We start from the raw sequence: 15,000 nt of genomic DNA, 5'->3' as shown, positions 1-15,000 counted from the left end.
CCCATTTGTTTTCTTTTAAATGGACTTTGTTCTATCAAGTTATTGGTCCTGCTATAGGGACAGTGATCACTCTTTTATGTACATTTTTGGGTGAATACATAAATGAATTTGCACGTTGAGCAGCTATCGTGTTTTTTGCATGTTTAAATTTTTATTGTCATTTTATTGTCAACATGTTTATGGCAGAGCACCTTAGATGATTTAAGTGGATTGTAAAATTATTTGAATCATTTAAATGAAGTTCAACATTTTGAATTTAGCAATGACTGTTTATTTGAAATTTTTTGGATGAGGAACTATACATGACTAATCAATCTGACTGACTTTTGGGGAACTTTCTTAAAAGAAACCTACATATTGTGACTTTTTCCTTCACGCTAATTGTTGCCATGTATATTTTACTTTTACATTTATTTTGAAGAGTATTGCCATATCATTGCGTGTTACATGCTCTATGCTCATAACTAGTAATGCTAATTAGGAAACTGAAAAATGAATCTTTAACCAAAATTTAAATGAAAGTAAGTAGTACAGTTTGAACCCTCGGGTCCAATGATGAAAGAACATTAAGGTAAAACTTAGAAAAATTATTGAGTTTTATTACACCCCCCAAATAAGTCTAAGAAAGCCACATTGTCTTACTCTCTATTAAAGAAGAGCATAGACAAGTCAAACATTAGGGATATTATTCATAGAACCTGAAATATTCTGCAAATCTGTATGAGGGTAAACATGTTAGTGGTTTTCCCTCCTTTATGAATGAAATGGTTAAGAAAGTGAACTGTTTACAATGACGGTACCTGTTTTAATGCAGTGGTTAATATAGTAAGCAGGAAGATCAATTTTCATTGTCTTAACTGTGTAATGTTTTCTTTTATTAAACAGACTTTCTTTGTTGTTCAATTTCTAATCACTGCTATTTTCAAACATTGTGCTGATTGCACCAGTGTGGATATCATATATTTTGACAGATGCGATACATGTTCTGCTTTTTACATAGAGAAGGATACTCCCGATTTCAATATACAATTACAGAAACAGAAAAGGCAGTTTAACACCTAATTAAACTGTTCTCAAGCATATTTCTGTTATTGATCAGTGTATTATTAATCCCTGCTCTAGGAAGTTGTTAGAGTAAGTATGGGGATCTAAGAAACAGAACTTAGCTAAATGAGAGTTATTTGAAATTTGTTTGTTTTTTTCATGCTTGTAATACTAAATCTGGATAATTGTTATTCAGGGCATCCTGTTTTAAAAGCTAGGTAGTTAGTTTATTTTGGATGCTATTGATGTACCAAGTCTGGATAATTGTTATTTAGGGAAACCTATTTTAAAAGGTAGGCAATGAAAACATTGTTTGTTTAGCAATTCTGTCATTCCCTTATTGGCCCAGCCTTATAGACATATAAGGTGGCTTAAAATGCAATGTTGTACAATGCAATCTTAACAGTTTTAGTCAGTATGCATGCAAACATTTACACATTTATTTTGTTCCTTGTTTGCTTTTTTTGTTTGTTTTCTGGTGACAAAGTAGGAGATTTTTTTTGTTCTCCTTTTTTAATTTGGTTATCTTAGCTATTAGAATTCATGATCTAGGTTTACAAATACGTCTGGAAAAGGTGGAGTTATTAAATCCTTCAAATATGTGACTTTGCATGTAATTTTATTTGCAGAGTAAAGTCAACAATTTGATCAGAAACTTACAAAATATCATAAACATATAAATCTGATTAGTCTAATGTGATTACTACCACAAAAGGCATATTGATTTTTATTTCATTTTCTTCAATAGCATATATTTAATATTGTTAGCAACCTTACATAGTCTGTCATAACCAAACCAAATGAAAAAGAATACCCCATATGTCATAAAACAAAAAGTCCTAAGCCTGCATTTAATTTAGCAGTGCTACAAGGTTTGCACTGTTTAATAACTGGAACTGAAATGCATAACAAACCATGACTTCATCTTAACCACCGAATATGAAAGTTTTATTTGCACCAAGCCCAAATAGCTGTTTTTACAACCTCATTGCATATTTTACACGGGGTGCACGGAATCACCATTTGAGTAAATTGAACTTTATTATAAATTTCCACTTTATTGACAGATATTTTTGAAACCTGTTACTCATCTCTCTCTCTAACATAGAAGACAAGCAGGTGGGGTATTTCAGTTAGATGCTTTATTACATAGAAACGCATCAGGATGGATTGCACCATCAAAAAATATGAACAAATTGGTTAACAAGCAGACCTTACATACATCATGCTTATGTCTCAACAGCTTACTACAAAATGGCAGTCAGACTTGCACATGCTCAGTATTTATACACTTGTGTAAGCCCTTGGATAGCTTCTTAAAGGAATATACAAACACATTGATATACATCCTCCGTCTTAAAAAGATTGCCCATTTGTAAAAACAATATCAGAGTTAGACATGCATTACTATAGACATTAGAAACAAAACACAATGTTCATGTCTAAGTTGCTTCATGTCTCTTACAAGGTTTAGAGATGTGACCATATCTCATAGCATAACAATCTGGATCAAATTTAGCAACATGGGCAGTCTGTGGTGCACAACTCATATCAGGAACTGCTGGATTTGTCACAGGAATGGGAATGTCCTCTGGAACTTCCTCTGGAACTGGAACACCGGACAACTCACTTTGAGATAAAGAGTCTTTCTCACAGGCTATGTGCTGTGGTATAGGCTTGGACACCGATATTAAATGCTTCTGATTCTGCCTAAAGACTGCTCCTTGTGATTCCACAATCTATGATCTCGGCTCTGGGCAAATACTCTTCACAACACCAATCTGATCATAACCTTTGGACTTTTGCTTTCTTACCACTTCTCCTTCTCATAATAGATTGAGCAGTTTTCTAGTTTTATCATAGTAGGACTTCTGGGTTAAAAGCTTCTTTAACAGATTGGTTTTCACTGACCTTTTGTTCTTGTCATATGGAACCGACAATTGACTACTGACTGGTAATGTGTTCCTGGCTTGTCTCGACAGACATCTGTGAGCAGGTGAACCAAGATGTTTATCATTAGGAACATTTCTGAGATTCAAGTGATTCAGGAAAACATCACTATTATCTCATTTTGACTTCTCTAGTAACTGTTTTGGACCTTGAACTACATGCTCTGCCAAACCATTTGACTTTGGGTACTCAGGGCTACTTGTGACATGAGTAAAGTACCATTCTTGAGCACATCTTTTGAATTGTTGGCCTGTAAACTGTGTGCCATTGTCAGAAATAACTTTGTGCGGGCTATCATGTACTACAAAATGACACTTCATCTTAGTAATGACAGTACTGGATGTTAGATTAGGAAGTAGGTCGATCTTGAACCAGTTGAAGTAAGAGTCTACTAACACCAAATAATCTGGACCATTCAACAATATATATATATATATATATATATATATATATATATTTAATATTTTTTATATAAGATAGTTCCTCCACCTAATGTTTTAGACATACAGCAAAACATAGTGCATGAGGGGAGAGCTTGAAGATAGGCAGAGGTGGATATTACATGAAATAGGAGGGTGTGGAAGTCTAGGAAGAAGGGTCAGCATAATGGCTTAATCTCACAGAGGCAACATACTGGGTTTGATTCTAATTTTGGTATTGCTTAGGTTGCTGGATAGTTTATATATTGTTTTATCTTAGTCGGCAAACTTCTTAATGTTTTTATTTCTCTTGGCAGATGGCTGGAATACAGAGTTTGAAGCAAAGATGGGTGGCTATTGTACTGCAAGCAGAAGAGCTGTTTTGGGAGCTGCTAAAGAGTGAGACTCCTGCAGTGGAAGAACCCAGTGCATCCAGAAGGAAGAGGTGAGGACAGGTGCCAGATAGCAGGTTGGTGGCCTGGGGGAAGCAGGCCCAGCAGTTGACAGATAGTACCACAGTGGATGTCCCAGTTACTGGAGCTGTTTATTATGAAGTTTCAGGTAATGATGTTTTGTTGGGAAGTTCAGGCAGACATGTCTGACTTGGTGCAGTATGGGGCTAGCACAGGGGTAGTGGTAGATGGGGAACCCCTTCAGCAGCCTGGAGAAAGTGTAAATGCAGTAGAGGATCAAGAGATTTTTAGTTGGGGATCCAGGTCTAAAGGGTTGAGTTGAGTGGGGAGGGTAGCTTATATCCATCATTAGGGAGTTTAAGGTCATGCTTAGGTGGGATTGAGTCACAGCAGCAAGAGGTGAGTTTGGACTTTAGAATGCGACCAGGGGATTGTCAAGCTAAGTAGGCTCTGGTTCAGGCAAAATGGGGGGCCCTCACATACTTGCATTCGTTAAAGAGAAGCTCTGGAAAGGTGTCTGTAGATATCTTTGAGTACCTGATGTGGAAGGGGTGAAATGTTTGCTGGACTTGGAAATGCTGAATAGCAAAAAAATTTTAGTGGCCTTAAAAGCACTGGGGCAGAGGAGAGTGGGTAAGCTGTGAGACAGAACATTGCACAATTGGGTGTTAAGTTTTGTGTACTACATGGCAATTTAACTCGGAAAGCATAACTCCATGCCATTACCACAGCTGGCTGATTCTCTAATGAGTTGCCATGCACAAGGATTAAGGACAGTGGATGCCTGGTTGAGGTACAATCAGCTGTTTCATAAGTGGAAAGAGGTGGATCAATCACTGCATTGGGAGGTTAGGTACCCTGATATTTCGTTAGCCACTGTGATGTATAATTTTGGGGTCACAGCCAAAGGGGGTAAGCTAGGATGGTAGTTGGTTAGGGTGTGCTGAGCCTTTAATGTATGGCATTCCTTGTGGATGGCATGCAGGTTCTTGCACACTTGTTCAAATTGTGCAGACTTTCATCCAGTGGTTCAGTGTGGCTGTCAGGAAGGGCAATTTGTCAATCTGGGCTCATTTCTGACCAAAGCAGGAGCATTATCTCCTTAGCTCCAGAGATCTCAAAGCTTTCAGGTATGACATAATTTTCAAGGTCAAAGTGGAGTAGTGTCTTTTCAGGGGCAGAGGGGAAGACTGGGTGATACATTCACTCATTAATGTGCAGGCACTGTGGTGCATGTTCAGGCAATTTCCTGATTTGGCAGTTGCAGAGGAATTAATTGCAGGGTTTTCCATATGATTTTCTATTAAGCTGGGAGTTAAAGGGGATGGCCCAGTCTGTAAAAAATTGTATTCACTGTGTGGGAGGGAGGAGATTTTGAAGGATTTGGTGGAGAAGGAGTGTTGTGCAGGCAGGTTACTGGGCCCTATTTGAATGTCCTCCCTTTGACAGTATTAAGGTGCCGCCGTAGGGTTTGCTCCCGAAGAAGTTGCTTGGTGAATTTCAGTTGATTCACCACCTGTCCTATCCTGAAGGGAACTCAGTTAATGATTTCCTTTTTGTAGAAGAAGCAAGAGTTATGTATGCTTTGTTGGATGACACAGTACAGGTTATCTGAGGGTTTACAGATCCATTTTTGGTGAAGGTGGATATTGAATCTGCTTTTCCATTATTACCAGTATGGGAATCAAAGTGGCCATGGCTGGGAATGGTGGTTGAGAGCAAGTTTTACTTTGATAAGGCCATCCAGAATGGGGTGTTCAGTGGGCTGTGCTTCTTTTGAGAAGTTTAACATTGCACTCTATTGGATCTGGCAGCAACAGTTGTGCACACAGAAGGCAGTACATAGTTTGGATGATTTTTTATTGATAGATGAAGGGTTTGAAGGAGAGATCGAGGGTATGCAGTTGCGTTTGGCAATGTTTGAGGAGCTAGGTGTTCTGATGGCTACACATAAGTTGGAAGGCCCTGCCAAGGTATTGTGTTTTCTGGGATTGTTAGTGAATGTGGTATGAGAAATGTTTTGTTTACTGCTGGAAAAGGTAGAACATTTGAAAGAAAAAGTTGCTTGAGTAAGGGGCAAGGAAAATGTGCAGACTGAAAGAAAGTAGGAACAAACATCATTGGTTGAGGCTGGTAAGCTTGCTTGTGCTGATTTAGCATTGTGGTTGTCCTTTTTACATCAGTTTAATGGCGTTTTATTTTGGCAGATGGATTGGGTTGGTCAAGGGGAGTTGTATTTTTTTACAACTGCAGCAGAGGGTATTGGGATGGGAGCATTCTTAACAGTGAATGGTTTGTTGTGGCTTGATGGCCAAATGATTGGAAGGATGAATGGAAGAGTTGTGTGGCTTTATGAGAACTGATGTCAATTTTGGTGGCATCTGTGGTGTGGCGGGAGTGGTTGCATGGTAAAGGGTAATTTTTCACTCAGACAATATTGTAGTGGTGTGAGGTTTGCAGTCAAAGACAGCAAAACCTCTCTTGCTTTTTTATTATCATGGAAATTGGATTTGCAGAGTTTATTGATTAACTTTTCTTTTAAAGGTGTTCATTTGGCAGGTACTAGGAATGGGATTGTTGGCAGTTTGTTTCGTTTTCATTTTCAGTTTTGCAGATTTTGGCAGTTAGCCCAAGAGGAACCAGATGAACCAGTTATGATGCTAAATGAGGTATTGCAGATTGGACTGAAGTAACGAGGTGGTTGATGTAGCAGTTTGTGCAAGGAAGGCCTATGGTAGGGCTTTACATGAATTTGTTAAATTTTTTTGCAACTGCCTGAGGAAGGAGCTTGGTCAGAGAAATTATTATTGCAACATTTAGCTCGTACTTGAGTGCAAGTTAAGGCTTTCCAGTCAGTCAACTCATGGATCTAGCTGTGGTTAGTATATTCTCACTAGTGATGGGTCCCTAAGAAGTTGATTAGTGAATTTTGGTTGATTTACTATCTGTCCTATCCTGAAGGGAACTCAGTTAATGATTTCACAAAATCTTGGACAGTAACTTGTATGTTGAAAGGATGGGGTAAAGTTGCCGGTGGTAGGGTAGTCAGGCAATGGCCAATGACAAGAGAGGCATTTAAGGTTTTGTTCCAAGGTTTAGAGTTAGTGAATGGTGATTCAGCAGATTATAATTTGTGCATGATGTTGTCCCTATGGACAACATTTAGGGTGTCAGAGTTGTTGGGCTAACTGGTTTGGCAGGATGTGACTGTATTTTCTGCATAGACAGAGATATGATTTCATAGATGGATCAGATGGTGAGGAGTGTGCAGGTTATGCTGGCAAAGGCTAGAAATGAGTTGTTGTGCCCAGTAGGTCTCATGCCAGGAGTCCACAGGATTTGTTTTTTTCAGTCAAAGAGGACTAAGGTGATAACAGGAAATCAGTCTGTGTGCATGAGGAGAAGCACACATCTCAACACAAGGATATCTCAACTCCCAAACAGTAACAAAAACTCAAATCAAATGCAAGAAAAATGGAACTGGAAAATCGGATTAGATAGATAGATAGATAGATAGATAGATAGATAGACAGATAGATAGATAGATAGATAGATAGATAGATAGATAGATAGATAGATAGATAGATAGATAGATTGATAGATAAACAGATAGATATTTAATTTGCCAGTGTCACAAAGCTAAAAGAAACTAAACAATGATTAAGCTCTTTCATCCTTCTCAGGAAATTTCATCAGAATGCCATAATAAAAACCCACTTTTTTTTATACCATCAAAATCACTCATAATTAACAGCAATTAAGAAATGTAATACAATAAAAGGGTCTATATTAGAACAATGAACTTTCAAAATTTCGAGTGTTCTAATATCGAACTCTAGTAATCGAAAATTTAAAACATCGAACATACAGAACAGCAAATTATTTCCTAGGGAAAAAATTTGCTGTTCCAAAACACATACACACAACACAAGCACACCAAACAAACAGCAATCCACACACATACACCTAAACTCTTAGACATAACCCTACACTAAACTATACATACACCACTAACTATCCACTTACCTTAACCCAAATCCTAACCATAAGGTCCATCACTATCACACAGTCACCTCACCCGTGCCCTAACCCTAACTCACCTAACCCGCCATAACCCTCACTTACACACAATCGCACATTTACCTGAACCTGACCCATAACTTTCCACCACAGCCCTGAAAATACTGAAGCTACAGAAACGGACAATCGAATTCTTTCCCTAGGAAAAAATTAGGTTTTCTGTTTCTTCTATATTTTCAGCGTTCACTGAAAATGGGTCGATATTAGAACACTCGAAATTTTGAACGTTTGGTGTTCTAATATAGACCCCAATAAAAGTATTGGGATTGAGAAAATTTTAAGAGACACACACACACACACCGTATAAGCTGTACATTTTTGAAAGTCTGAACAAAACCATAATACTTTTAAAATTGCCTAAGCAAGTAATAAAATATATGAAAAAATTAACTAGCTTATATAAAAATGCACTTGACACATTTTTTTCATAAAAACACAATTAACATTTCATCTGTCTAAGAGTACAAAAAATGGTATATAGTTTAGAATAAAACTTAATTACGTGTTAAAATGTAAAAAAATATATAAAAATATATAAAACGTATAGGAATATATCTATAAAGGAATTTAAAACTTTTCTGGAAGATTATTTAGGATATTGTATCTTCTTGGCTCTTAAATGGAGTGCTTATTGCAAAACAATACTGTCATTTAAGCCGTAACGGGAGGCTGCATTCAGCCTAAGTTGCCAAATTAATTCTTTTTGCTCAAATAAAATCTCCCAATTACCCACAGAATTCTTCTCAACTATTTCAATAATGCCAAATAAAAATATATTATAGTTAATACATATATCCATATGTCTAGCCCAGGCATTGTTAAAATTTATTCTACTGATGACATAATTGTGCTCATATATCCTTTGCTTTAAAACCCTCTCCATTTTGCCTATATAGAACCCATCACATCCAGAGCATTTGGCAAATAAATAATACCTACTGTGCCACAATTATCACTCTTAAAAATGATTTTATAGTTTACACTGTTATTCAAAATGATGTCATCCCCTTCAAATATTCAGGAACATTGCTTTTAGGCTCCACACTTAGTATCCTTTTTACCTTTCCATTCTTCATGTCTTTAGCTCCCTCCAGTAGTTTTTTGAAATTAAATCAAGAGCTATTGATGAAAAAGGGTGTGTTGCCCACTACTTTAACTAAATTGTTACTACCCCTCAACAATTTGCAATTACATTTTCTAATGTTCTTAATAGCACCAGATAGCTCATTGTAAGTCACAACATAGGCCTTATTGAAGCATGAGTTATACCCTAACATTTGTTGGGATTCCTTCATAACTGTATTCACTTCTTCTCCTGATAATGGTTTAAATTTTATTCCTTATAAATTCATTCTCACCTATAATTTCCTGTAACATTCTTCAGGATGTTCCCTCTCCATAAACATTTTCTTAAGCATGTTCATTTCCTCTTCCATGTCATTAAAGCAGGAGTTCATCCTTGCAACCCTTATGCATTGACCCCTAACAAAAATTTCCTTGAGCACAATGGGATGTAAAGTGGCAAAATGCAAACATGAATTAGCAAATGTTGGTTTCCTAACATTTTTTATTTTAAAACCAAACCCTGTTTGTTCAACTTGATCTAAATAATTAATACTCTTCCTGTTGAAAGTAAAAGTGTATTTTAAAAAAAGAATGGAATTGTGCATGAGTTTAATAAACTCTTTAACTTTATCTTCTGCTTCAGTCCATAAAATAAAAATGTCATCTAAAAATTTGAGATAATATCTAATAAACTTGAAAACTTGGAGGAAAAAAATCTTGTTTTCTTCCAAGCAATCAGCACTGCACTTGCATATATGTGGGCACATGTGGCCCCTATTGCTACTCCCTTCAATTGTTTAAAAATTCCCCTTCAAAATAAATAAAAATGCTATTTAGCACTAAACATGTCAAGTCCAATAAACTTCTAATATTGTCAGCTGTTAAACATTCACATTCAATCAATTTGTCAAGGAATAATGATAGCCCTCTTCCATTGGAACTGAGTTGAACAGATCTACCCCTCAATAATTAAGAAACCTATCTTCTGTTCCCAACTCTTTGGAGTCAACCTCCTCACAAAATTCCAGATGTCTTTCAACAAATAGAGTTCCTGACTGTAAATTGGCTTTTATATTTTATTCATATAAATACCTAAAAAGTGGGTTTTAGAGTCACCAGCAGAAACTATAGGTCTGTGGGGAGGACAGGTCAATCTTTGTGCACTTTGGAGATCCCAAAAATGGTGACGATATACATTTTTTCCACTTTTTAAAAATTATACACATCAAGAATTATTTTATTTTCCATAAAAATGTCCTCTAAATGTGGATCTAGTTATCTTCATGCTATGTTAGCTTTGTTTCTTGAAACAATAACATAATATTCTGAATTGTACAAAAAGTTACAGATACGTCTAACACCCTTATCTGCTTTCATACTTTTAACTGATTTAACCTTTGTTAGGATGTTCAATTATTTAGATTCTTCCTTACTTAAATTGAGCCTTTTTTGTTTTTACTTTATATAACTTATAAATATCACAAATTACTGCTTTTACAAAAGCTACTAATGTTTTGTGTGCATGTGTGTGCGTGTGGGGGGGGTTGAATACATTCTTTCTCCCGAATTTCTTATTTTCATTAACCCTTTGGTTAACTACACAGTCATTTTTGTCAAAACATTAGTGCTAAATTCAATTTCCTTACATATAATTTAAATTTTAATATAATATCTGAGATACCTACTTGCCTGGCTGGCATAAATTTAAAACCTTTTTCCAAAAGTGTACAAAATCTGAAGTGATATTTAAATAGCTATAGTTAAAAATGTTAAAACTATTCTTTGTTGAAATGATTCCTCCATGACTACTCAATATTAGTCCCTTCTGTAGTTTGTTGTGCAATTGCCCCTATAACCCATGTTCATATTCATTCATCATCTGTTTGAAGGGGTTTCATAATGTCTCCTTGAGTACCCATTGTTTAGCCCTGTGTCCCTGGTTTGTACCTGCCAATTTGCTAATGTTTTTGATCTCCTTGGATCCTAGATATTGTTAATCTGGTTTAGCTCCACATTAGGATATCCAGTGTCTTTTCTTGCGCTTTGATTCCTATCATCACTGTTCCCTGGGTCTCTTCCATTTATAAGTACATTCTCCCTTTTCTTTTTGTCATTATCATTTTTGGGTGGAAAAAATTCATTTTCAAATCAGTGTACTCTATTTTATTTTTGTATTGTTCATAATCCCTTTCAAATTTCTTACACTTCCTTTTAATGACTGCATCACATTTGTTGTCATCCTACAAAGCATAAAACATAGAGCTATGTTGTTCAAAAGACAAATCCTTTTGAATCAAATTATTTAATTTTTGTTCTTGTATTAAAATATTATTAATTGCCTTGTTATATTTGATTTATAAGTTCAATAAGTTCAAAACCGTGCTGATCAAACACATTCAAAAACTCAGAATGCATAGGGTCTGAACTGTGGAGACCATTTAGAAACTGAAAAACCCTCAATCCCTGTGGTACAATTCTCCCCTAACCTTTAATTTTTTTCAAATTTACTAATTAATTCCTTTAGATTGAATGACTAAACCCACCAGCAAGTGGGTAAACTTGATTTGTCTCTACATAAGAAAATAATCTTTATATCCAATCATTAAAAAATGAAAGGATTAGAAACATTAAAATTGTCTCTAACATTATTGTCCATCCTAATTTGTCCATTAGCATCATGGTTTGGTTGGTTGCCAGCTGTAACTGCCCTGTAACATAAATTGTTTTCAGTGTTAATATTAAGACTACAGTTTACAGTATCTTTTGAGTTGTTTTCTTCAAATAGTACTCTTCATTGCTCCAAATCATTCATGCATGCATTGTCTACAATCAGCAGTCTCTTTTACAACCTCCTCACTTCAATCAGACCTTTAAAAGAACAAACTTTCCTACCTTCAACCTGATTATCAGCTTCACCTTTCCCTCTGTTGCCGTCCTCTCAGATATGAAGTGAAATTTGTCCTTTTACATCCTTCAGGAGAGGCTATTTTGTAGTTCTTTATCCAACACCATATGAGAGGCTTGTTAAAGGAGTTCCACCATCTTAGTGAACTCTCCTTTGAGGGCAGCCACTTCCAAAAGCACCAGAAGCACATGCGAACCGGAAAAATAAAATACCGTGAGCAATTTTCTCTCTCAATGTCTTGCTTATCCAGGTTCATATAGAGATTTTTCCTAACCTTTATAAAAAACAGAAATCTCAACACAAGGGTATCCCCTCTCCTAAAACAGTAACCAAAAACTCATTCTGAGTCGAAGAAAAAGGAACAGGCAAATCAGAAAAAAAAATATATATATTTATATATATATATATATATATATATATATATATATATATATATATATATATATATATTTGCAAAAGTCACAAAGCTAAAAGAGACTAAACAGTGATTCTTGACAGGGACACTTATATACAAGGTATGATGAACTTACTTAATAATGTTGGGACCTACCAGGTCATTTCATGTGCTGTGGTTAAAGCAGTTATTGATAAAGTACAATTTTTAGTCTTTGACCTTCTTATTACAGGTATGGTTACACAGTCACCTTTTGAGTATTTTACTGTTGAATTTCCAATGGTTCCCACCATTTATGGGCTACTGAAAATTCATAAGCAACTTGCTAATCCCCCTATGTGCCCAATTGTGTCCAGTAGGGGATGGGCTACAGAGCCTCTCTCAATTTTTGTAGAGAATACCTTACATCCTATCTTGAGTGGATGCACAACTGTGTTAAAAGACACTAAGGATTTCCTTGTAGAGTTAGGTGTACACCTTGAAGCACTTGCAGATCCATGCTGGCTGGTTACATTAGACATAGAATCGCTTTTTACAACAATCCCAAATGACTGGGGTATTGAAAGTGTTAGAGACCTTTTACATACAAAGGAGATGCAACCTAATAAGATTAGTTTAGTGTGTGCACTGCTTGAGATTATCCTAGAAAACAACATTTGTATTTTCAGAGATGAATATTATATACAGAAGGTTGGCATGGCTATGGGTACTGCCTGTGCCAACAGCTACGCCAAACTTTCTCTTGTTCAATGGGAGGTTAATCATGTGATTAACAACAATGAATTTGCTACGTCCATTGTCTGGTATAAATGTTTCATGGACGATATCTTACTTTTGTGGCATGACCCAGAGGAGCACCTTAAGGAATTTATTGTATGCATCAACAATGTGACTACATTCATTAAATTTACTCATAAATATTCTAACAGGGAGATAGAGTTTCTAGATGTCAAGGTTATTAGAGATGCATTTCATTTAGTATCTACTACTTTGTATAAGAAACCCATCAAGAAGAATACTGTACTTCATAACAGCAGAATGCACCCTAAACATACTAGAGCAAATGTCCTGAAAGGGCAAATTTATCATGTTATGTGTTTGCATAATGATAATATTGCTTTACAATTAGCACTATTTGTGCTAAAAGAAGAGTTTATGTCAAGAGGGTATAGAGAGCACGATATGGACACACTACTGGAACTAGCATGGAGAGAGAGAAGTGGTAGGTGTAAACCATATTATAATAAGCAAGTTGGAGTATGTAGTAGTGATAACATCTATACAGGCCCTAATAATACTTCTGAGATGGATGCAATTAGAATGCCACTCACATATGTTAGTAATATTAATAAAGTGTGCGATATTATTAAGATTAACTGGGACATTCTTTCTAATGTTAAAGAATTAAATGGAGTTATAGGACATGAACCTAGATTCACCTTTAGGAACAACAGGTCCTTGAAAATACAGCTCTGCTACAAGAGTGACAATGTACAACAATATAATCAATCCGACAGGTTAGGTACGTACTGCTGTAGGAGGTGTACAGCCTGTCAATATATACATGTGGGAGGTCACTTTTTACATCCACACAAGGGGTTCACCTTTGAGTCTAATTTTTATGCTGATTGTCAAAGGAAGAACGTGAAAAATAAAACCAAAGCAGCACTGGATAAGGAGCCTCTTAAGAACACAAAAATCCAATGTTTAACAACAGAAGAGGCTACACCATGACAGCTTTGAACTGAAACTCTGTTTTATTCCACTGCAGTTAAAAAGTCTATGGAACAATATAGAAAGAACTTCCAACATTTACATGGTTACTTAATGTTTATAAGGGCGGGTGGCTAAGAATGGTTTGAGTGTGACTCTTTCATTCAAGCCATGCCCTTTATAACTTTGCAATCTTATTATCCATTTGTTTTCTCTTTCCTCTGTATAGTTCTTAATATTCCCCAGTCTACTGGACTTCTTAATCAACTCAAGTGTGGTAAATCTAAATTTATGCAATGTACCTTTTTGCAATGTATGATAAGCTAAGGCGTTTGTCTCATTTTCTTTGTTGATTGCATATATATGCTCCCTGACATGTTCCCTTAAACTTCTATTGGTTTTGCCCACATAAAAACATGAGCATATCTGACATGAGGCAAGATAGATCACATCTCTCGACTTACAGTCTGCATAGAAGTTAAAGTGAAATAACTGATTAGTGTCAGGGTGTCTAAAATGATTTTCACCAGACATAAAACTACATTGATTGCAGTTTCTACATGGAAAAGTTCCATGTCTATCTGATGTGATCAATCCTTTATTGTTATTCTCATAACATAAAAGTCTTTTCAAAGACTTGGGGCCGGATTCACGAAGGCTTGCACGGAGTCTAAGAGTAGTGTAAGACTCCATGCAGCCTTCGCGATCCAGGAACAGCCCAAAGTCCGTGTAAGAGTCAAGCTAAAACGGCTCTTACACGGAGTGGGCGTGGATAAGCTAATCAACTCACTTGCAGCCGAATAGCATGCAAATGAGGCTGATTAGCGATCCAGGAAGCCCAGAACAGCCCGTGTAAGAGCCGTTTTAGCTGCAGAAATGTACTCAGTTGACAACTGAGTACGTTTCTGCAAACACGGCAATGGAGCCATGTCAGCTCCAAATAAAGGGTGCATATGTGATAGGCAGCATGCCAATGGCCAAATATGTGGCCATTGGCAAGGTGACCATGCAAATATA

This window comes from Protopterus annectens, chromosome 10.part0, assembly GCF_019279795.1.
Source record: "Protopterus annectens isolate FY-2018-M chromosome 10.part0, PAN1.0, whole genome shotgun sequence".
NCBI lineage: Eukaryota > Metazoa > Chordata > Ceratodontiformes > Protopteridae > Protopterus > Protopterus annectens.
The sequence above is the reverse complement of the archived record's forward strand: the minus strand, read 5'-3'. Positions refer to the sequence as shown.